Source organism: Danio rerio, chromosome 7 (genome assembly GCF_049306965.1).
Source record: "Danio rerio strain Tuebingen ecotype United States chromosome 7, GRCz12tu, whole genome shotgun sequence".
NCBI lineage: Eukaryota > Metazoa > Chordata > Actinopteri > Cypriniformes > Danionidae > Danio > Danio rerio.
The window spans coordinates 34,136,622-34,163,115 of NC_133182.1; the positions used below are offsets into that span (position 1 = coordinate 34,136,622).

At 36.3% G+C, this 26,494-nt stretch overlaps 1 protein-coding gene across 1 annotated transcript in view; it reads right to left on the minus strand.

The window, feature by feature from the left end:
• Positions 1-26,494, minus strand: part of map2k5 (mitogen-activated protein kinase kinase 5) — a 143,357-nt gene that overhangs the window by 102,793 nt on the left and 14,070 nt on the right. Inside the window, exon 2 of the mRNA XM_073906012.1 lies at positions 8,267-8,361. The gene's annotated coding sequence lies outside the window, so the exon portion shown is untranslated. The remainder of the gene's footprint in view (positions 1-8,266; positions 8,362-26,494) is intronic.

Below are 26,494 nucleotides of genomic sequence, written 5' to 3' on the forward strand. Positions count from 1 at the left end.
GTTCGTAATTTGTTTAGCAATATTTTGCATTAATTTGAATGTATTATATTTCAATTTCTAAAGATGTTCTGTGGCTAAAATATTATTTTAATAAATATATCTGTTTAATAAATCTGTTTTGTTTAAATGCACCAATAAATGACCCATATTCACTGAGATATTGATAAAAATATTCATTTTCAAAATGGGATGTACTCATTTATGCTGATCATTGTATGTATACAACATAAACAAAACAACAAAACTTTTTCAAATTAATTTACTTTCACTTTAACTAATTTGGTAATAAATTAGTTATTAAATAACTAATTAAAAATCTGATTACAAAAGCATTTTAAAAAATTGGGATCATTAAAAATATTTATGTAAAGAAAATAATACTTAAATACAGCAATATTTAATTCAATTGTTCCAAATCGACAGTATTAATGGTAACACTTTACAATAAGGTTCATTAGTTAATGCATTTACTAACATGAACTAATCATGAACAACACATGTACAACATTTATTAATCATAAATGAACATTTACTAATGCATTATTAACCTTCAAGTCCATGCTTGTTAACATTAGTTAATGCACCATGAGTTAACATGAACTAACAATGAACTACTGTATTTTCATTAACTAATGTTAACTAACATAAATAAATACTGTAGTAAATGTATTGTTCATTGTTTGTTCATGTTAGTAAATGCATTAATTAACATTAACTAATGAACCTTATTGTAAAGTGTGACCGTATTAATAATAATTATAATGTAGAAATTAGAACAATTTAATAATTATTAGAAATATTTTTTGAGCAGCAAACTGCTATCAAAATGATCATTTAACACCGATGACTGCCAAGACTGAAAAATTAGCTTTGCTGACACAGGAATACATAACATTTCAAACACATTAAAAGTTGAATAGAGTTGTTTAAAAAAATCCCCCCAAATAGTCTAGGTGTTTAAAGAATGTTTCATCAAAAAAAAAAAAAAAAAGATTTTGTAACTTTGTAATTTTGTAAATTTGTAATTAATGTTTTAGCATTTTTAGTAGTGTGTAGATTATTTTACAAATTTAATGCAAATACACAATCTTTCTTTAATAGCTTACATTTGCTGTTCTCCAATTACACCGTGACAACACTTTGACTCTCATTCTGAAGCAGCTTTACCACATAAGAATCAGTCCTTGATCAATTCATTTAAATACCAATATTCTCAATGACATCTGTGTTGTTGTTATGCTGTGAAATGACAAAATCCTTCACTATCCCTCCAAGTGTCTGCTTGCCAACACCACATATTGTGGCCTGGCTCTGCCGCGTCTGCCCTAACATCTGTTTGTTAAATGGGATCATTATAAGCATATTAGGAGGTCAGTTGGATCAAGGTTTTGTGTTTAAACTAGTCCATTTCCAGAGTCATATCTCTGCGGAAAGACTGCAAGCGGGGAGTTGATGAATCAGGCCTGAGGGGGTCTTGTAATAGCTCTGAGCAGGTACAGCGCAGCCCTCTGAGCTTCTCCTATTCGTCACCTTAAACGTTCTGCCAGCGCGTGTATGCTAATGTACTCACACCACTGCCTCCACATCTGACCTATACTCAACACATAATAAGTGCTCTGCTCCTGCTATTTTCAACAGCCCCCGTCCTGTTATGAGATCCTGTAATATCTACAGGCACACTCACACACACAAACACCTTATTTTACACTTTAAGTTGATTCTGGATTTAAAGTGAGCATTGCACACTCTATCAAAGACAGATCTAAAAAATGTCACATCTAAAACATATCTAAAACATATAAAATGTATTTAATTTTAGCGCATATGTAGACATTTTTTACACATTTTATTTTATAAATGGTCACACTTTAGGGTCATTTTAATTTTCATTCATTCATTCATTTTCTTTTTGGCTTAGCCCCTTTATTAATCTGGGGTGGCCCCAGCGGATTGAACCACTAACTAATCCAGCATATGTTTTACGCAGCAGATGCCCTTCTAGCGGCAACCTATCACTGGGAAACATCCATACACTACAGACAATTTAGCTTAACCAATTCACTTATAGTGCATGTCTTTGGACAGGAGCACAACTGACCCAGCTGAGGCTCAAACCAGTGACCTTCTTGATGTGAGGTGATCATGCTACCCACTGCGCCACCATGATGTCCTCGTTTTAATTTTGAACAACATTAAATACCAACAAACTTTTGGTGTTTAAAAGCAATGGCAAGGTTAGGCATAGTGTTATAAGGGTTAAGCAGTTTTGGGGTTCGAGCAGATGGTTTACTGTGAAGGGCGTTAAGGCCACTTACTGTAAAGACTTATCCAGCATATGTTTTATGCAGCGGATGCCCTTCCAGTCACAACCCAACAAACGTTCACACACTCTTGCATTCACACACATACACTACAGCCAATTTAGCACCCAATTTAGCTCACCCAATTCACCTGTACCGCATGTCTTTAGACTGTGGGGAAAACCGGAGCACCTGGAGGAAACCCACACAAACACAGGGAGAACATGCAAACTCCACACAGGAATGCCAACTGACTCAGCCAGGGCTCGAACCAGCGACCTTCTTGCTGTGAGGTGATTGTGCAACCCACTAAACCGCTGTGACGCCCCTATTATGCACACACACACACACATATATATATATCCTACCAAAAATATTAATATTTGAAATAAATGTTCTTTTTTTACCTTTTTATCTATCTATCAAAGAGTCATGGAATATGTGTTAGTGTTTCTGTAAACATTGCTAATAATAATACAAAATTCTTGAGGACTAAATCTGTATATCTGAATGATTTCTGGATTGTGTGACACTGAAGTGATTCAGTTTGCCAACAAATAAATATTTTCTAATATAAAACAGTTTAAAATGTCACATTTCACAATATTTGGGTACAACAGCATTTACACAACAACAACAACCCAATGCTGAACCCAGTGTTTATGGGAAAAAAAGCATTTCCCACCACTAAACAAAATAATCCCAGAGAAGAATATACTCAACCCAGTAATTGAATGAAAAAATATAACCTAAAAAAAAAAAAAAAAAACACAAAAGACCCAACATGCTTCTGTGTTGCAGGTTTTGGGTCAAAATAATCAGCACTTTCATTTATTCATTTTCTTTTCCGGCTTAGTCCCTTTACTCATCACTGGTCGCCACCAGTGAATTGAACCCCCAACTTATCCAGCACATGTTTTACACAGTGGATGCAACCCAGTTCTGGGAAACACCCATACACTTTCACATTCACGTATACACTAAGGCCAATTTAGTTTAGTTAATTCACCTGTACCGCATGTCTTTGGATTTTGGGGGAAACTGGAGCACCCCAGAGCACCCAGAGAAAACCCATGCCAACACGAGGAGATCAAGCAAACTCCACAAAGGAATGCCAACTGACCCAGCCGGGACTCGAACCAACGACCTTCTTGCTGTTAGGCGACAGTGCTAATCACTGAGCCACCATGTCGCCCCATGATCAGTATTTACCCAAGATTAAAAAATAAAACAAAGTCTTTATACTCAACCCAGAGTTTTTGTTTAAAAAAAAAAAGCATTTCCTCACACTTCCCAGCTATTTTTAACCCCCCAAAAGTCTCAATATGCTCAACCCAGCATTTGGATGAAAATAAAATGCATTATCAGATATTACAAAAGTAACCCATAAAAGACCCAAAATGCTCAACCCAAAATCTGGGTTCAAATAATCAGCATTTACCCAAGATTAAAAAAATAACCCAAAAATGATTTAACCTGTTCAAATATGAGTATTTTGGTGTCATTATTAGGACATTTCAGAACACCAATCCTGCAACTGACCAATCAGAATCAAGCGTATCTTGGTCAAGAAATGTATATCTGACCGGACATCAGAATAGATCTGCCTCTGGTCTCTAAATGCTCTCTATCAGACCGATCACATTTCCCAGTTTCCCCATCTCAGTTATATCTGAAGACAGTCTTAATGGGCAGAACTACAGACAGACGCAGGAAAGTAGCAAAGGTATGGAGGTATCGATCCTAAAGCAGCTCCCGTATGATTAATCCAGCGGCCGGCATGATGAACAGGCTCCAGAGGGTCATTTACAGTGTCTGTAAGAATCCAACCGCACCGCCTCATTGTAAAACATAACAAAAGCAGATGAAATACAAGCCTGGACTGTACCTGTGCTCTATAGCGTCACTTTTTCATTAAAAACCACAATCCTGCAGCTGAGCCTCAGGGAAAGCCACAATGCAGCCCTCTAACACAAGGGCAAACACACGGGACCTGACGCTACCCTTCAAAAAAAATAATAAAAAAGCAGTAAATAAATAGATAAATTGAGGTGGGCTGAATGTAAATGGAGTATTGAATGTAACTGGGTTTGTCCGGCACTCTGTGCTACATTTAGGCTTTTATGTTTGTGGGTTTCTTTAATGTTTTGAAAGACTCCAGCTCTCTTTGTTTGCAGAAAGCTGATTCAGTGCAGCGAAGAGCACCACACATGAGCAGCTAATGTTACATACTCTAAAGTAGCCTGTAAATATCATACAGAGTGTGCTGAACATCTATTAATGGTGCACTATGCTGACATTGGTCTGTTGACTAAGCTGAAAATGCTGTACTGCTCTTAAAATAACTGAGTAAAATAGGAATTTGTTTTGCACTTTATGCTCTCATTAAGAAGATTTAAGTAAACAACAGACAGATTTCTTGTTACAAACTGAATATGTTTTTTAAACAGAGGTCTTGGGGGCTAAAGGGGGTGCAAGGGATCCATTGAAAAATTTGGAAAATTTTAATGTGTATATTTTCAATATTTTTACTTTCTAAAAAGAAAGATTATTAGTATTTTTTTTAATTATTACAAGAAAAAATAGCATTAAAAAATATCAATTATGCTAGGATAAACACACGTTTGTATAAAAGAAAATACATATAAAAAATGAACAATAACAAGATACAATCATTCATTTTCCTTTGGATTAGTCCCTTATTTATCAGGGGTTGCCACAGTGGAATGTACCGCCAACTATTCCGTCATATGTTTTACTCAGCGGATAAACTTCTAGCTATAACCCAGTACTGGGAAACACCCACACACTCATACACTACAGCAAATTTTGTTTATCCAATTCACTTATTCCCATGTCTTTGGACTGTGGGGGAAACTGAAGCACCCGGTGGAAACCCATGCCAACATGGGGAGAACATGCAAACTCCACACAGAAATGCCAACTGACCCAGCCAGAGCTTGAACCAGCGACCCTCTGGCTGTGAGGCAACATTGCTAACCACCGAGCCACCATGCCGCCCTAACAAGATCCAATAATAACAAAAATTACAAAACTCTATTCTGAAATAAATTGAAATAAATAGCAACATCAAAAAGAACTAATTAAAATACACAAATAGCAATTAGGTTGAGAGTAAATACAATTTTAATTAAAATAAATAAATAAACGTCTTAAAGGAATAAACACAGCACTATAGGAATAAAATTGTCATTTCACAGAAACGTTTTACATTTTCAGCTTTTTCCATTTTAGCTATGGGGCTCTTCAAAAAATAATGATCATTTTAGGGAGTGTGGCATCTAAAAGTGAATTTATTTTGAGCAGAGACTACAGATGTCATAAAAAAAAGCAAGTTCCAACATTTAACAACACACGTTATAATAAAACAATGTAAATACAAAAAGATATTTTCATAATGACTACACCATCATTTTTAAGTTTAGAAAGTTTTATTTCATTTATAGCTTTAAAATTTTCTTAAAAGATCTCTGCAGACAATTCTACGTAAAAGGTCAGCTTTAACTGAGTACTGATGTAAAATAATTAAATAATTCTATATACACTGAAAAAAATGTATTCAAAAACAATTCCTTGGATTTATGAAGTGGTTGTAAACAATTCATTAGGGCTGAATTTAAACAAACTAATTAAGTTTAACATTACTAAATTGCACTTGTTTGTTTTAAAATCAACACATAGAAACTGTTTGCAAAAATTTTGCAGACATAATGTTTTTTCGGTGTACATAAGAATATTTTATAGTAATATATTCAACATCACAGAATAATTTTAATCAGTGTATTACTATTTAGAGAGTCTTCTTTGTGAATGCAGCGCTAGCTTTAGCCCTTGTGTAATTACAGGGTAAAAGTTCACATTATAAAACCCCTCAATGACACAGGAAATGTTTGACTGTCGTGTCTCATGACCCTTGACTGTGACGGAGACCGGCCACACGCTTCAATCTTGCAAGGGTCTGCAGGTCAAAGACGGCACATTTGATGAATGGCACTCAGCTTTTGAAGGTTCTCTATAGGTGTTCGGTCATTTTTCAACTAAAGAAACTAAATCTAAAGCTTCATGAAGTAATTAGAGTCAAAGAGAAATCAAAGATCATGATGGAGCGCCTTTCCATTCTGTCCATATAACGGCGCCCTCTGGTGGTAGAACTGACTCGCAACAAAATAGCCACACAACCAAACAGGATCTTAAAATATCCACTAAAGCCTTGTTCACACAACTAGTGCTAAGATGCATTTCGGTCAATCTGAACACAAGGTTTTTATCCACTTTTAAAAGACCAACGACAACCACAGTCTATAACAGTAATGCTAAGCCCGTCGAACCATTTCTCTGGGTAAAGTCTGTGGATACATCAATATAGCATATTTTTTGTGTCACTGGACAACAATAATTAATGTTTTTTACATAATTTTCAGGGTTGGGTTTAAGGTAGTGGTAGATGTTGATAAAATACAATTTAATAGGTAATTTAATAAATAACATAAATATTTTTCATTATAATTACTGTTACATTACATTGATGGTTGGGTTTAGGGTAGATGTTAATAAAATATATTAAATGGGAAATTTAATAAACTATAAATAATTCTCATTACAATTAGTGTTTTTACATTATGGTGAGGGTTTGTGATTGGGGTTGGAATTTGGGTAGATGTTAATAAAATACAATTAATGGGTAATTTAATAAATAATATAAATAATTTCCGGCTGCAGCCATATACTGTCTAGAAACAACATATTCTCTGATTAAATGGAACATTTAGCGTATCTGGATGTCCCAGAGTACCTGCTTTTTGGGCATCCTCCTCGTTTTTTAAGACTTTTAAGATTAATACCATGTCAGCAAGCGGTTATTATCATCTTATATATATATATAAATGCAAGTGATTTGCACACACACCCTCATGTGGACGTTATGCTTTCATATACTTCAGAGATTTTTATGGGTTAGAAGATCCGATCAGAAGCTGCATGTTCGGTGATGTCATAAAAATTATTGATTTATATTGGTGAAATTGAAAACTGTTAAGTTTTGAATGCTTACAACTTCTAAATATGAACTATGTTACTGGTAAAAGCCCACTAGCTTACAGATCATTTTAAAGGGATAGCAAAGAGACCCCAATTTCTTTTTTTGCATCATTTACTATCCTTCACTTGTTTAAAACCTGTTTGAGTTTCTTTCTTTTGTTGAACAACAGAGCCTGGTTTCTCTAAATGTTTTTTCCTTCACTTTCGTCAAATAGTGAAGTTTGCTTCTCACCACTGTTGCCACTGGCTTGCTTGGTTTGAGACTTGTGGAGCTGCACTTCAGTGTTTGAACTTTCAGCAGTGAAAATTAACCCACACTGAACTGAACTGAACTTCAACTCTGAAAACTGAACTGACACTGTTTCGATTTACTAGAACTTCTGTCAATCTATTTTGACAAAATCTACATTGTAAAAGTGCTATAAAAATAAAGATGAAAAAAATTCGAAAACTATTTTGAAAAATACTGATAGCTAGCACCCACTGACTTACATTGTATTTCTTTCCTACTATGGAAGTCAATGAGTGCCAACAACCAGCATTCATCAAAGTATCTTCTTTTGTTTTCAACAGAAGATTAAAACTAATAAAACCACATGAGGGAGAGTAAAGAATGAGATCAATTTCATTTTGTATGTACTATCCCTTTAAGACTAACTTGTTCATACTAACGCCTCAAAATGTTTTTAGTTTGATTTCGGGGTGACTCTAACACCAGGTGTAAGAGGCCATAGTTGTGTATAAACAGGCAGCAGCTTCTTGGCAAACAGACCTCGTTCCATGCGAGTGTGTGGAAGGAAACGGAGAAGCCTCATTAGATCCATCTGTAAAACATGCAGCACACGAGGATACAGGAAGGAAGTTTATGTGTTGAGATATAGTGCGGACACATCCTTGAGAAAGCTCACCCTGTCTGTTTGTCATTCTGCCGTCTGCTTCCCGAGAGATTTCCATCCTGTCACAGTCCGGGATGGTCCGGCCGCTGGAGGTCAGGGGTCAAACCCTAAAAGAGAAATTAGTTTATTGACACAATGAGAGTTGGCAGTTTATTTGATGCTCCATCACAGTGTGTTCCAGCCTTCCTCGTGTTTGCTTCTCAATTTCACAGATCCCGCGGGATGGCCGGGAAGCAGAAGCTATATAAATGAGAAATCTATCACAGTGTTATCATGTTCTGAGGTCCCATGATCTTGAGTTCAGATCACATCGTGGCTAATCTGTTTTAGGTGTTTTATTCAGAAGGAATGTGCTAAATCCTTATTTGTCTGATAATTCTTATTTTGGTGATAACTGAAACTGAATCAATTCAAATTACTATTAGTTAATGACAAAGGCTTCTGTGATTCTGTGACAATCAATAACATGTTATATGACAAATATTAAGGAAATGGAAAAACCTTGAAAAAAAAAAGTTAAATATTATTTCAAAACTTTTATTTTAATTTAAAATGTTTAAATAACAAAAATAAAACAAAAATTAACATATATATTGTAATAAAACATTGAATTCCTTATTTATTTTATATAAATATTATATATTACACACACAAAACAAAATACTAATATAAAATACTAAATAAACAATTACAATATAAGTGTTTTAAATCATTTTGTTCAATTCAGCCTTCATCAATCTGTGAACTATATGGTTAAAATGAAGAGTATGTTTAAAATATACATTAAAAAATTTTGCAATACTACAGATTTTATATTAAATGTTATTTTTCATCTGAGCAGATAAAAATAAAAAAATAAATAAATGAAAGTCAGAATTATTAGCCCCCCTTTGATTTTTTTTCTTCTTTTTTAAATATTTCCGAAATGATGTTTAACAGAGCAAGAAAATTTTCACTGTATGTCTGATAACGTTTTTTTTTTTTTTTTCTGGAGAAAGACTTATTGTTTTATTTCAGCAATAATAAAAGCCCCTTATAATATTATATATTATAATATTATTATATTATAAATTATAATATATAATATTATATATTATAATTATATAATATATAATATTATATATTATAAAAGCCCCTTATAATTATTAGCCCCTTTTATATATGTGTTTTACATATATGTTTTTGGCATATATGGGACATATACTGTATGTTTCTAGAATTTACGGGTATGTGAACATAAGTTTCTGACATGGGACATACTGTATGTGTTTTTGACATACAGTAGTCAACATTTGTAGTTAATCATCAGCTTTTATCAAAGTTTTCCAAAATCTATTGAACAACACCAATTCTTGTCCTAGGACAATTTTGAAAAACATTCTAATTCACTTTGTGAATACTACTGTATATATACTACTGTATATATAACAATGAATTAATGTAGAACGACAGAAAGGAAGTACACTTTAAATCACACACACACACACACACACACACACACACACACACACACACACACACACACACACACACACACACACACACACACACACACACACACACACACACACATACATATATATATACATTTATACATATTACATAACATACGTCCACACTCTAAATTATATAAACAAAACCATCAATAAAATATATAAAAACTTTTAATAATAAACAGTTGAATCACATGGTACACAAAACGCAACAGACGTGCAATCCTACAAAATCAATCAACTTGACAACAAGCGCCTCAATAAAGAATATTGAGCTTTTGGATGAAGATATTCTGGTGTTGGCGAAAAAACACGCCTGCAGTCATTAGATTCCTGGAGCAGCCAATGAAAAGTGCTTAACCTCCTCCATCTGCTCGATCAGATGAGCAGACATTCAATAAGGACGGATTTCTGCGTAATGACAGCCAATCTGAACAGGGAAAAAGAAACAGAGCCAGCTTAGCAGAGCCATTTGTTTTGCATCTGTGGATCTACGCAAGTATATATGCATCGGGAGCATTTAAAGTTGGACGTGACAGCTCATTAACGCACCATTGTCTAATGATGTGAAAAACAAGGCCTCTGACACTTTACTAAGACTAAGCACCTCATCTCTCGCCTATAAACACAGACAAACTCTCTCCATCCTGGAGAGGGTGATAAATGCCTGTGCAAGCGATCAATCAGAGGCCAGACCTCCTTCATCTGGTCAATGGCACTCTTGTTTCTGCTGTGGGCGAACGGCACAATGACTTTAGCACTTAATTATGTTGTTAATTGCTGCGTTAAGATTTCTGCAGGAGGTCCCTCAGGTTAGTAATTGAGGGTGGCCGCACCTGCAGACTCCAGGCACGCAGCATTTATTCACAATTCAATAACTGGAGTCAGGCGATAATGATCTTCTGCTTTGAAACGCTGCTGCCCTCACTGTTAACCCGCTCTCACTACAAACATCGATATATTCTGAACAGCAAATTGCTTGATGAGTAGAGCCATGTATTTTTTTTAAAGCTCGCACACCCTCGACTGAGAATGTTGTTGATTAAGATGTTATTTACATTGCTTTTGAAGAAATTGTGTAGAAGTTATTTTGAAGTTTATGAATTTTAAACAAACATTGCACTGGGTAAGTTTTATATTAAGAAGAAAACTCTTATGCTTATTGTTTGATAAAAATAAATAATAAATTAAACTATTATAAATAATAAAAAATAAAAACTATAAAAAAATAAAAAAATAAAACTATTAAATATTGCTGCAATTTAAAATAAAGGTTATCCATTGCAATACAATTTCATTTGTACTGTAATAAATGTAATGCCATTACACCAGTCTTACTCTGGCAGCTAGCTCTCTGCAACTCTCTCGTGGTTGCCCACTAAAGCTGAGCAAGGCTGCGCCCGGTCAGTACCTGGATGGTAGACCACACGGGAAAGCTAGGTTGCTGCTGGAAGTGGTGTTAGTCAGACCAGCAGGGGGCGCTCAACCTGTGGTCTGTATGGGTCCTAATGCCCCAGTATATTGATGGAGATTCTATACTGCTCAGTGAGCGCCGTCTTTCGGAAGAGACGTTAAATCAAGGCTCTTACTCTCTGTGGTCATTAAAAGTCCCAGGATGTCTTTCGATAAAGAGTAGGGGTTTAACCCTGGCCTCTGGCCTCCTAACCATCCACCAATCAAATGTGTGGTGTGTGGTCTGGTGCAAAATAGCTGCCGTTGCATAATCCAAGTGGATGCTGCACACTGGTGGTGGTTGAGGAGATTAGCCACAAAAATGAGTAAAGCACTTTGAGTGTCCAGAAAAGCACTATATAAATGTAAGGAATTATTATTATTAATTGAACATGATTTTTCAGACATCATTCAAATATGCAAATTTGGTGTTACATTTGGATGCAATTTGGTCAATTTCTCCCCCACTGATGTATTATTTAAAGAAATAATGTTAAACCAAATATAAATTAAATTAAATATAAAAATTGTAATAAGTTAAACCATGAAAGATGCAACTATCAATTAATTTGATGAACAACAAATCTGTTAATAGGGATAAATTATAATAAATTGCTTGATTAATTAGTTAGAATATAATGTCTTTGGTGAATAAACAGTATTTTTAAACAACACTTCTGAAAAAAATCCTCCCAATGTGCTCATGTGGTGTAAAATTCAAATACATTTGTCAATCCCTACTACATTATCGGATCATGTAAATTTACACAGGGGGCTCCAATTGAGGATTATTTTTAATAACTGATTAATCTGTTGATCAGTTTGTCAAAATAATATTTTAATCAAATAAAATTCAGAAATGTCACAATATGAAAATGTATTTTAATTTAATTTTAATGGATTTTATTAAATAATAAAAATATTCCACCTCTTGGGTCATGTTGTTCTAAAAAAAAAGTGTAATTTGAAAGCAATGAACAATAATATACACATTGTATTAATTTTTGCATCTTGTCCAGAAATGAGTTATTTATTATTGTAAATCAAAAGAATCTATAATTTTTTTTCCATGCACAGTGCATAAATAACCAAACAAACATAAATATCTTTCTTTTTAAATTATTATCAGTTTTACTGATTAGTTGCAGCCCTAAAAACCAGACACATACAGTGCACGCACACTTGCAAGGAGAGGGGGAAAAGGAAAAAAAGAACCACAACAAATCTCTCCATCTGCCAGAGTCTGTGTGCAATGAATGATTATAACAGAGAACACTGCTGCTGTCCGCCACAGTTTTAGCCAAAAGTCAGCTCCATAACACCACCCTGAGGTTGAAACACACACACTTTGCCTCGGGCAATTAACCTAAATATGCCCTAATATAAGCACCTCGATAACGGGCACACTTGACATGCTCTCCTTTAAAACGTGTGATTTGATTACTCTGCATAGTGCAGCAGTAACCTTGTGTTCATCTTGGTAAGTTTGACTGCGTTCCCTCCTGTGGTGCTTCCAGAACAGCCAATAATTAAACAATATGCACACAGGCTGCTGAATAGCAGGAGCCGCTATCGGTTTTGGGACTGGGGCAAAAGAGGCCTAGCTGTGTCTACAGCTGGGACTGGGGCTGTTAACACTCTTAATGCACCATTAACACAAACTATAACATTTGACTGAACCTGCCACGCACTCCCCCACACACACACACGCAGACACACTCGCTCCATCACGCCGCCTGTCTGCTCCATTAACACAAACTATAACATTACAATGAGGAGCTCCACACACAAACACACTATTACACACATAGTGTCACCATTACCACAAGCTGTAACATTAGGCTTCAGCAGGCATAATGTCTGCACTAAACTAGTAAAGGAGAATGAACACGCTAACAACTGGGATGTGGCTGTTTGACTCCGTATAACCTGTATCTGGGTGAAAGTAATATATAAAGTTTGTAATTTTGGTTAGTTTTGAAAACATTTCTAAAAGTGTAGCAGTTTATTTTAGCTGTTCTCATGATTTATCTTCTCCTACTGGAAGAGTAGATGGCGACAGTGAGTCATTTCAGTGACAAAACAAGTCTGTGTCTGCCAATGTTTTCCATTCGAGACATACTTACTTGAGACTTCAAGTCTTGTTAAGTCTTGTTTCATTTAGTTAGAGAAGAGTTTTAGGCACTTAATAATTCATATAATGGCAGTAAATGTTTACTGTTTGTTTTGTTTTTAGATTAAAATTAAACACATACAGTACAAACAAGTCCAAATCAATGATTGTGGCTAATGGCGACTCACTGATGTCTTCATTCACTCATTTTCCTTTGGATTAGTCTTATTTCAGAGATCGCCACAATGAAATAAACCCCCAACAATTCCAACATATGTTTTACGCAGCGGATGCACTTCCAGCCGCAACTCAGTACTGGGAAACCCCCATACACTCTCACATTCATACACATACACTATGGTCAATTTAGTTTATTCAATTTAGCTATAGAACATGCAAACTCCTCACAGAAATGCCAACTGGTCCAGCTGGGACACAAATCAGCGACCTTCCTGCTTTGAGGAGACAGAACCACTGAGCAACCATGCCACTAGGGCTGGGCGATATGGCAAAAATGCAATCTCAATAATTATTTTCCTTTTTGAAGGATAGCGAAATATATTTTGATATAGGTTGATAATGCTTCCAGATTTCAAGGAGCACCCCAACAATGACTGAAGCCACAAGGAGGGTCCATTAAATGGCCAAACATATTTTCGGCCAATAAATTTTCAGTGGCCGAAAATTTAGTACATCTCTAACATCAAAACACTTTTAGATTCCCATTGCTGCACATTTCTACTGTGCGATTGGCTCGTCAATCAATATTGAGTAAAATGTCCAGATCTTCTCATTGTTATTGACATTGTTTTAAAATTTATTGCATTTCAGTATAATATCGTTTATTGGCCCAGCCCTACGTGCCACCTTCACTGATGTGTTGTGATTGGAACTTGAATATTCTTTACAAAATGATTAGCTTTTATCCACAGCCTTGTCTTTTTTAATGCCTTTCACAAACTGATGGTTTTGCCTCAATAGACCTTAGTGTGTCATAAGAAGCCATAGAGATTGATTTGTTGTTTATGTTTATTTTTACCCTCCAAAATAGGTAATTTGTATTATACATGGGGGAGGGGGGGGGCAGTATTAAGTGATAAAAAAAAAATTCTGTCAATGGGATAGGAAAAATAGCCATAAAGAAAGTAATAAGATATTGGCAGATATTGTTCTTGATTTAACAACAATCACATTTACAATTTCGTTTTTACATGATTTTGCATTTTAGGTCAATGGACATTGGTTAAAAATATATTGGAAAACAAGCATAAAAAATACTAAGTAAGAAAACTATTTTTGGCATTGTTAAAAGTCAGATGGCACAAATGCCGCATCAAAGTAATTGATTTTGGCTCATATTTAAAGTGCAAAGAAAAGCTAGTGAAATACAGCACTGTTAAATAAATATACAGATAAATTCCTATGGTATGAACGAAGAAAGACACTGTGCACTTGTCAACAAACATGATAGCACTTGTAAAGTCAAGTGCAAAAGTTTCAGGACATAAGAAAGAAACAAACATGCGGAATAGAGCCCACTGACAGTGCAATAACCTCTGTTCTCTGTGTCCTGTGAACAGGCTTGCCATTGATTAAAACAGCAAGGTGTGCAATAAAGCGCGGGCGAAGTGCTGGCTCCATATGGCCTCGGACCCGGAGGCTGTGAGCTCGCACTTAAACCTCCCCCTGCTCCCCTCTCTCCTCGTCCCAATCCTACAGATGGCAAAAACACAATTTAAAGCCCCTACACAATGGGTCCTTGGCAGCAGTTCAGCCATTTACTTCAGTAATTAACAGTGCAGATACCACCACAATTATGGGATGGATACTAACTATGTCACCCTGAGACTTGTTCTGCATGATAGGCGACTCTACTGTAAAAAGAAAAAGGGAAATCTCAGAAATGAAAATATCCAACGAATAAAGTGCTTACTGGACACTGTGATTACCTCATAATTAGTTTACAATGGCTTCCCAGTATAGTAGTGAAACATATTAATTAAAGCTTGACAGAAAATCTTTGTAAACTGAAGAAAAATTTACATTTCAGGTCTATGTGTACTGATTACATATTTAATCAATGCACTGCCGACTGCTAAGCACAAATAAACCCAGCACTGAAGGGTCTGTAATTGCAACAGAATGAAGGGCTTGCTTCACTTTCTCCCACTGCAGATAATCATTTCAAAGCAGGGTCTTCGCTTATTTCTCCATAATTACAACCAAATCCCACTCAAATTATCCCATCGAATTATCTATTCTCTCCCATCATGTTGAATGTATACTACATTTCTGATGGATTTTATAATGAGATCAGCTGTCAAGCTCACTTAATGAACAAATACTGCAAACACAAAATCTGACAGCTGCTGGGCTATACTTGAAGTCGCAACAGCCTAAACTAAACTTTCCCTTATACTTAATGCCTGTTAATTATAAAGTATTTGATTAGAATCTATTTAAATAGTAAATACGTTGTAAAATATTTTCTGTGATTAAATTTAGATGTTACTGTTAAATTACTGTTAAATTTGGTGCTAATTGCACCAAAGAACCAATAGCAGGTGAACCAGAACAAAAGTAGTAGTTTTAGTTGAGCTATATTTAAAGGGGTGGTTGGCTCATGTGAGTATTTCATGTACTAATGAAGTAAAATTATTCAAATATTTCCCAAATTATATTTAACCGAGCAAGGAATTTTTCACAGTATTTCCTATAATATTTTTTTCTTCTAGAAAAAGTCTTGTTTGTTTTATTTCGGCAAAACAACAGCAGATTTAAAAAAAATTTTAACAAGTTTAGGGCAAATATTATTAGCTCCCTTAAGCAATATTTATTTTCGATTGTCAACAAAACAAACCATCGTTAATGACTTGTTACCTACCTAGTTAACCTAACTAACCTTGTAAAGCCTTTAAATTGCACTTTAAGCTGAATACTAGTGTATTAAAATAATCTAGTAAAGTATTATTTACTGTCATCATAGTAAAGATAAAATAAATCAGTTCTAAGTAATGAGTTATTAAAATGTTTAGAAATGTGTTAAAGAGAAATTGTGAAAAAAATCTAAAATAATTACAATTTAAAAGAAGGGCTAACTATTATTATAATTTAACCATATGAACATTATATTAACAGCGATAACAGCTATATGTGTCCAACAAAAGGATTAATTATGGAACAAAGCATGATTTTTTATTAGGTGACATGCTAAAAAAAAGGTGAATATTTAAAAAAAAATAATATATCAAATTTATCCAAGAAATATTTTCATTTTTTAGTATGATGTAAAATTTCATTATCTTTCAAAAAGGTTTCATGGATGTTAAAGGGCATCTATGATGAAAATCAACTTTTGTAAGCTGTTTGAATAGAACTGTGTGATAGGTATAGCGTGTCCAGTCATACTGGAGTGTTTTAAACACAACAAGTCTCTTTTTAAACTTTCCCCATGTTAAAATAGGATCCAAATCCCAGTGATTTTGAGGCTTACCACAACACAACGTAGGAGTGCGGTTTTCCCCGCCCACCTAATTGATTGACTGGTGTCAGTCAACACGGGAGGTACGCTGCAGGCGTAATCCTCACAACCTTCGTTCAATACATGTATTTACTATTTCACAACTCTCTCTCTCCGTGGGCCTCTGGAATTGTCAATCAGCTGTTAACAAGGCAGATTTTATTACCTCCATAGCTACATATTCTGACTATAATCTCATGGCTCTAACTGAGACCTGGTTGAGGCCGGAGGACACTGCTACACTTGCTACTCTTTCTGCTAATTTCTCTTTTTCCCACACTGGTCCCTGCCAACAATCAGCTCCTTTGAATTCCATGCAGTCACCATTATCCACCCCTTCTACATAAACGTGGTTGTCATCTACCGCCCACCAGGTAAATTAGGTCACTTCCTAGATGAACTGGATGTTCTTCTCTCATCTTTTTCTAATTTTGCCACTCCCTTATTGGTGCTAGGTGACTTCAACATTTACGTTGACAAACCGCAAGCTGCAGACTTTCAGACTTTGCTTGCCTCTTTTGACCTAAAAAGAGCACCTACTTCTGCTACCCACAAATCAGGTAATCAGCTAGACCTTATTTACACACGACACTGCTTCACTGATCAAACAATAGTAACTCCACTACAAATATCTGATCATTTCCTTCTGTCTCTCAACATCCACATTACTCCTGAGCCGCCACACACTCCAACACTGGTTACCTTTCGCAGAAACCTACGATCTCTCTCACCCAATAGACTATCCACCATTGTTTCAGACTCTCTTCCTCCATCTCGCAAACTCACTGCACTTGATTCGAACAGTGCCACTAATACACTCTGCTCCACACTAGCATCATGTCTAGACCGATTATGTCCTCTTGCATCCAGGCCAGCCCGTGCCAGTCCTCCTGCACCCTGGCTCTCGGATGCTCTCCGTGAGCATCGCTCAAAACTTCGGGCTGCGGAGAGAATTTGGCGGAAAACTAAAAATCCTGCACATCTCTTAACATACCAAACTCTTCTGTCCTCTTTCTCAGCTGAGGTTACTTCTGCAAAGCAGACGTATTACCGTCTGAAAATCAACAATGCCACTAATCCTCGCCTACTTTTTAAAACATTTTCCTCCCTCCTCTATCCTCCTCCTCCACCCACATCCTCCACACTTACTACTGATGACTTTGCTACATTCTTCTGCACCAAAACTGCAAAAATCAGTGCTCAATTTGCTGCACCTACAACAAACACGCAAGATACAACACCAACACCACACACACTCACCTCTTTTTCTCAGCTCTCTGAGTCTGAGGTGTCCAAACTTGTGCTATCTAGCCATGCAACCACCTGTCCACTCGATCCCATTCCCTCTCATCTCTTGCAAGCCATCTCTCCTGCAGTCATACCAACACTGACTCACATAATTAACACATCTCTTGACTCTGGTTTATTCCCCACTACATTTAAGCAGGCTAGGGTAACCCCACTGCTAAAGAAACCCAACCTGGACCATACGCTACTTGAAAACTACAGACCAGTATCCCTGCTTCCATTCATGGCCAAGATTCTGGAGAAAGTAGTGTTCAATCAAGTCCTGGACTTTCTTACTCAAAACAATCTCATGGACAACAAGCAATCCGGCTTTAAGAAAGGCCACTCAACTGAGACTGCCCTGCTCTCGGTCGTGGAGGATCTCAGACTGGCTAAAGCAGACTCTAAATCATCAGTCCTCATTTTGCTGGACTTGTCAGCTGCTTTTGACACTGTCAACCACCAGATCCTGCTATCTACGCTTGAGTCACTGGGCGTTGCGGGCACTGTTCTACAATGGTTCAGATCTTACCTCTCTGACAGGTCATTCAGGGTGTCTTGGAGGGGAGAGGTGTCCAACCTACAGCATCTAAACACTGGGGTACCTCAAGGCTCTGTTCTTGGGCCACTTCTCTTCTCCATCTACACATCATCTCTAGGACCAGTCATCCAGAGACATGGATTCTCCTACCACTGCTATGCTGATGATACCCAGCTATACCTCTCTTTTCATCCTGATGATCCCTCGGTTCCAGCTCGTATCTCAGCCTGCCTGTTGGATATTTCACACTGGATGAAAGATCATCATCTTCAGCTGAACCTCGCAAAAACGGAAATGCTTGTAGTTTCTGCCAACCCGACTCTACACCATAACTTTTCAATCCAGATGGATGGGGCAACCATTACTGCATCCAAAATGGTGAAAAGCCTTGGAGTAACGATTGATGACCAACTAAACTTCTCTGACCACATCTCTAGAACTGCTCGATCGTGCAGATTTGCACTCTATAACATCAGAAAGATCCGACCCTTCTTATCTGAACATGCAGCTCAACTCCTTGTTCAAGCTCTTGTTCTCTCCAAACTGGATTACTGCAACTCTCTACTAGCTGGGCTTCCAGCTAACTCTATCAAGCCTCTTCAACTGCTCCAGAATGCAGCAGCACGAGTTGTCTTCAATGAACCTAAACGAGCACATGTCACTCCGCTGCTAGTCCGTTTGCACTGGCTGCCAGTTGCTGCTCGCATCAAATTCAAAACTCTGATGTTTGCCTACAAAGTGACTTCTGGCCTAGCACCTTCTTATCTGCACTCACTTCTGCAGATCTATGTGCCCTCCAGAAACTTGCGTTCTGTGAATGAAAGTCGCCTCGTGGTTCCATCCCAAAGAGGGAAAAAATCACTTTCGCGAACGCTCACGCTCAATCTGCCCAGTTGGTGGAATGAACTCCCTAACTGCATCAGAACAGCAGAGTCACTCGCTATTTTCAAGAAACGACTAAAAACTCAACTATTTAGTCTCCACTTCACTTCCTAATCTGCAATTGCCTCTCTGAATATCACACTAACTGTACAAAAAAAAAAAAAAAAAAAAAAAAAAAAAAAATACTAACACTTCCCTTCTTAGACTTTACAGACCTGAAACTTGCCTTTAGTACTTATTCATTGTTGCTCTTAGTTGTGTAAATTGCTTCCTTGTCCTCATTTGTAAGTCGCTTTGGATAAAAGCGTCTGCTAAATGACTAAATGTAAATGTAAATGTAAAATGTGTCAATCCATAATAACATGTATACACATCCACAGAACATTTTTTTGCAAAGGAATTGGGATTAAAACATGTTACTACTCTTTGTGATCAGCTGTACCTAAATCATTCATTTCTTAGGTTTAAAACATTTTTAAACCAGAGCATGTTTGTAATAAAGTACAAGAGTAAAATCGCTATGCAATTGTTCACATCTAAAATTACCACGGCCACATGATGTCAGTAAACGCACATGTGTGTGTGTGTGTGTGTGTGTGTGTGTGTGTGTGTGTGTGTGTGTGTGTGTGTGTGTGTGTGTGTACTGCAAACGACATTTGTGTGTGACTCATCATTAAAGAACCGCAAATACATCAAATAAACTTACTTGGTATTTTTGACTCGTGACCTTATTTCAGCTGATAATTCTATCACTGACTGCTGTTTATATGACATTTTGCATGAGAAGCAAACAAGCATGTCGGAACAGTGGGCGGGGAGAAGCAGCTCATTTGGATTTAAAGCTACACTGTACTCAGACACCAAAATAGGCAGATCTATTTTATATAATAAATAATCTGTTGGATATTTTAAACTAAACCTTACAGACACATTCTGGAGACACCAAAGTCTTTTCTTACATCTTGTAAAAAGGGTAAAATAATTCCCCTTTAAAAGGTTTCTCATGGAACCATCAATGCCAATAAAGACCTATTATTTGCAATTAAACCATACCACATGTGCATCCTGTCACAATCTTATTACAAATATCAGTTTTGTTGTGTAGGCGAGCACTGAATGCACTACAGCCTGTTACATAGACACAGTACATTTTGCGTGACAGTGTTGTGTCCTATGGAATGCATGTATACCCGATGCGATAGTCACATTACACAAGACCATATGCTACTATAATTCCAACAGGGACCGTATTACTATCTAATTCTGCATTTCAGGAAATGAAGGAATCGGAGCTGGCATTGAGTCTGATTAACTCTGCATGACTCCATCAATACCCCAGTGAGCTGGTCTGCCTCTCTCTCCACAGGTGAGCGCTGTGTTCCCATTCCCATCAACGACACGCACGTACAGACAAAAGTGTCCATCTATCTCCAGAGGTGAGGAGGGATTGTACGATTCGCAAATGGTCTTACGAGATGATCTCCTGCGTGAATAAGAAATATTACTGCATTTAGAAAAGCGGAAACAGAGAAAGCTACTTCTGCTACGGCAATACAAACATACCATTATTTGTTATGCCAATAAAGCAACAATCGGATTTAAAGGAATAAATGTAATCAAATTATCAAATTAGCACTAATTAACTTTAGGGTGCTGAGTCTGACTATTAAAGCTCACAAAAGTAGACCGGAAAAAAAACAGCAGCTCGAGTCAACTTCTTAATTATTCTTGTGCATGCAGCATTTCCAAGACTCGTGCGCCCTAAGTGCAGATAAAGACACCATCTGCTGGTAATTAGAGCTAAATAATATCAGACGTTATAGCTAATCATTTTGACTGCAAATTTGATTAAAACCTGCGTATAATTCTGGCAAATTTTTTTTTGTTTTTCTGCACAAAAAGGTCCATGTGTCGCGAAACCACGGTCGGGAATGAAGCGGCGCATTAAAACAGACTGATTATTCTTTTCCATAAACCTTGGGAAACATATAAACATAAAAAGAATAACACGCCCGGTCCTAATCTTTTATAGCTCATTTGCGTTAAATGAGAAGGAATTACTGTGCATCACTACGGCCCGCTACAACAGCAAGGCATTGGCCTTAATGGCTTTTTATTAGCTTAATCTCCAAATTAAATGGTGTTTGAAGCTGAAGACGCTCTCTTTTCTACACTGTTATTACCCCCATCATCATGAAGCCATTTTCCTGCCGAGACCAATTTGAATAAGACGAGAGGCTGCCTCAAATCTGTGTCTGTGTGTGTGTGTGATGGACCTGCAGGCGAGAGAGTGAGTGAGAGAGAGAAAAAGCGAGGGATCCATAATGAGGGATGCTGGGGAATTGCCCTCCTGGAAGACCTGATGTGTTTCCAGTTGGCTGCCAGCTGCCAGAAATCAAGACAAACACTGATCATTGACAGGAGGATTAACACGGCTCCGCACAGACATACACACCTGAACACGCCGGCGCGCACAGATCTTTTAACGGGCAATGCTTAAAGCAAAAACTGCATTAATTAAATCAGTTACAGGCTTTCAAACATCTTCGACTCATATATTCAATTAGTCAGCAACATGGTGTAGCTAGCAGGGGGACATTATGGGTGTAATTAACAACGTATTAATGTGTAAATGAGACAAAACCCTCGCGCTCACCCTCTTTTTTTGTCAAAAATGTATATATAATACATGCGTCTTTGACCAGGCAAATATGTCATATGTATGTTATAATGGGTGTTCACAACACTAAGGGCATTTATGGGGTTAAACTCTCTTTAAATACAATTTTATTTATTTCTTTGTTCAGTGTGTTTGTTCAAAATGACAGTGGACCACACAGACATACAGAAATCTGTAATTTTTTGTCATTACACCACAGTGTCATACCTAACATTTTGCATGTTATATACAGTTGAAGTCAGAATTATTAGCCCCCTGAATTATTAGCGCCCCTGTTTATTTTTTTCAAAAGATTCTGTTTAATGGAGGGAAGATTGTTTCAGCACATTTCTAAGCATAATAGTTTTATAAACTTATTTCTAATAACGGATTTATTTTATCTTTGACATGATGACCTTGACATGATAAATAGCTTAAAGGGGCTAATAATTTTGTCCCAAAAATGGTTTTTAAAAAATTAATAACTGCTTTTAATCTAGCCGAAATAAAACAAATAATACTTTCTCCAGAAGAAAAAATATTATCAGACATACTGTGAAAATTTCCTTGCTCTGTTAAACATAATTTGGGAAATATTTAAAAAAATAAAATTAAAGCAAAAGGGGGCTAATAATTCTGACTTCAACTGTATATTGTTTGATAATATTAAGTGATGGAAATATTTTTGGTATTCCTTTGTCCTGATAAGGCTATAGCACAAAATTCTGTCCTACATACCGAATAGCAAAATTAATAAAAATTATGCTTATAATTAGACTGCCAGTTACCTCATACTACTTCCCTGTTTATTAATAAGACTCTGTCACTTTATAATATTTCAAACGTTTTGCACTATATATTGTTTTGCATCTGCACAACTGGTTAACACTCCTTGCCATGCACCCTTAAGTGCAATTGTATTGTATACAATTTTTATTATATTATATGTGTAATTATATTTATTGCAATTTCATTTTTTATTCTACTTTTTGTATTAATATATCTGTTATGCACCTTGGGTCTAAGTGTAACACAATTTTAATTCTCTGAATGTCCTGTACATGTGGCTGAATTGATCATAAAGCTGATTTTGACTTTGACTTGATATGCATATTTTTTGTTACAGTGATATTTTTTGTCAAATTATTTGTGTTGGAAATGAAACGCACTAAAAAGAAAGTTACTAGTACTTTTTTTGTGCAGCTAAAAAAAACCTTACAAATAAATATTTTTTATATATGTGTACTTATATGTTCATATATAATGACCATACATATGTTTTTTAAAACACTACTGGTTGGGTTTCGAGAAGGGGCATGGTGGGGGGATTGTTTGATTTCAGTCAGAAAAATCAGTCAGTCGACAGCGGCCTCTAGTGGATTTATATGACAACAGCAGGTGCGAATATCACTTGCAAGAGAAATTTGAGATCTGAAAAAGCAAACACAGCGACCTCTGGTGGACTCACGAAAGCAAAAACTGCAAAAAACACATAGCTACTGAGACTTATTTTGCTCTCTCCAGAAACGTATATAGAGGTACATAATCAGAATGAACCTGGGTTGTACATTTCTGTTTTTATATTTTCACGGGTTAATTATCAGATTTAAAGTGCTGGTATAAAGAGGTAAAACATCTAATATATACATAAAGACAAGAACAGCAAAAAATAAATAAAAAATTATAAATTGTACAAAAAACTTTTCTATAAATTAAAATGTTTTTAAACATTTAAAACATATTAAAAAAAATTTCAAGAATGTATTAATGTGACCTTCATATTCAAAGCTGAAATCTAAACGTAAAATTCCAGCTAAGCAACATTAAACTGCCAGTTCGATCGAAACTCCAATATATAAAAATGGGCTAAAATGAGAAAATGTGTTGAGAGCACAAGAGAAAGTCAGGAAAAGAAATCAGATATCAGATAAGGCAGAATGGCATTTATAGCTGCTACATATGTATCTGCTGCCGTCTTCCCTTACCTGACAACCTCAGTCTTTTCTCACACTCAAGTGCTGCTTCATCCAAACTCTGCAACGAAAACTTTTCTATAAAATCAAGAGACATCTGTTCCGAAAGATGCGCCATTAAAAATCTCTTCAGCAAAACTATTATTATTGCACAGCATAACCGATCAAGATTAGACCGATCAATTACATGAATCAAATTACATGATGCCAACTGGGCCTTTTTACTTCTTTTGAACATTGGGACGCAAAAGCTGTGTGTAATGCTGACAAGGGGACAACATGACATGACAGCAGCAGCTCCTCAGTGCTTCATTAGTATCCAGATGCTGCTCTTCTCCTCCCTGCAGCTAAACCGCTTTGACAGAGAGACACCACACAAATTTGCAATGAACAAATTGGCTCGAGACTTTGCTGTCAACATTTGGTAAGTTAATAACAGTGGAGAAATTATTTTGTCTTTCGCTCCTCATCGACAACTGTTGCTTTGATTGAAATCCATCTGTCTGCTTTAAGTGAGCACGTTATCGCAACCCGGACAAAGATCCTCAAAAACTGAAACAGAGATCAGATGCCGAGGTTGGAGTCCTATTCATTTAATCCAATGCCTGATACTTTCAGGGACAGTTCACCACAATTTGTAAGTTTATTTCCTCACCCTCAAGTCATCAAAGAAGTAAGTGAATTTTTTTCCCCTCCAGCAGATCATTAAAATGACTTTTTGATGAAACTGAAACCTAAGTCATTCATAAAATGAAAGTCAGCATCTACTGCATTTTGAAAGACAAAACACATAGTTTGCAAACAAAATGAATACAAGTGGCTTCTGACCATACACTGAGGTCTTATGATGCACATATAAAAAATTTTGAAGAAACCATTTTAATTGTTCAATATGCATTATATGTGTCACACAACAGTGCTGGACAACGGAGTTGAGGATCTACATGCAATTTATTATAAGCTTAGTCAGGCAGGCATGGTCGACGGAAACAAACAGAAGCATGAGGACAATCCAAAAGCGTAGTCAGGTCACATGCAAATGGTTGACACAGGTGGCAGACAATGTAAACAAGGTAACAAGGTATGGGTCAAACAAGGATAGACTAGACACATGGAACGTTTAGAAACATTCCAGGGTATATAACCAACAAGACTCAGCAACATGTGTGTGTTTCTGAGGTGCATAAATAGTCTTTGTAATAAGTCCTTAACAGCTTCAGCTGTGTCTGTTTGCAATCATAGGGGATAGGCCAGGTCTGTAAGTGAAGTGCATGATGGGATTTGTAGTGCAGTTGAATATGAGTACTCCAGCCGCCTACAGGAGCAACAACTGCTGGTGATCATAACAATATTGACTCACATAGATTGAACTCGGCATGAGATTAATATATATGTGCAGGTCGAATAAAAATTTGGAAAAATATCAAAATTAACATTTGAAAAGATTTAAAAAGCATACCTGGACTATTTATTCGTTCATTTTCTTTTCAGTATAGTCCCTTTATTTATCAAGGGTCGCCACTGCAGAATGAACCGCCAACTTATCCAGCATACTTTTTACTCAGCGAACGCCCTTCCACCTGCAAATCAGTACTGGGAAACACCCCTACACATACACTACAGCCAACTTAACTTACCCAATTTGCCTATAGAGCATGTCTTTGGACTTGTGTGTAAACCGGAACACCCGGAGGAAACCCACACAAACACAAAGAGAGAACATGCAAACTCCACACAGAAATGGCAACTGGCGCAGCTAAGGCTTGAACCTGGACCATTTTGCTGTGAGGCGACAGCGCTACCCACTGCGCCACCGTGCCGCTACAGGAAATAATTAAAATATATAAAAGAATAAGTGATTATATTAAACGATATTATGACACAGGCATGACACAGAAATGACACAGGCATCTCCCAAACGATAATTAGATGATGTACAAGAAGCATCATATGTGGAAAAAATATTTCTAAGTTTTTTTTATATATATATTTAAACAAAAACATTAAGTCAGAATTTGATTCTGAGCTGTAATAGTTTATTTATTTATTTTTTTTAATTAAAGGCAAAGCTGACAGAAAATAAAACAATTGAATGGAGCATACACTAACCAACATATTATTAAGTCACAAGTAGGCCCATGTAGAATCTCTGTGTGCTGAAATCCGCAGATTTCCGCTAATTTTTTAAGCCCATCATAGAATTAGTTTATTTACTTATGCAAATATGTTTATGCAAATACATTATTAGTAAATATATTAGTTTTTATATTAATTTCAGCAATATTATGAACTAATATGCAAATGTTCCTATGATTTATTT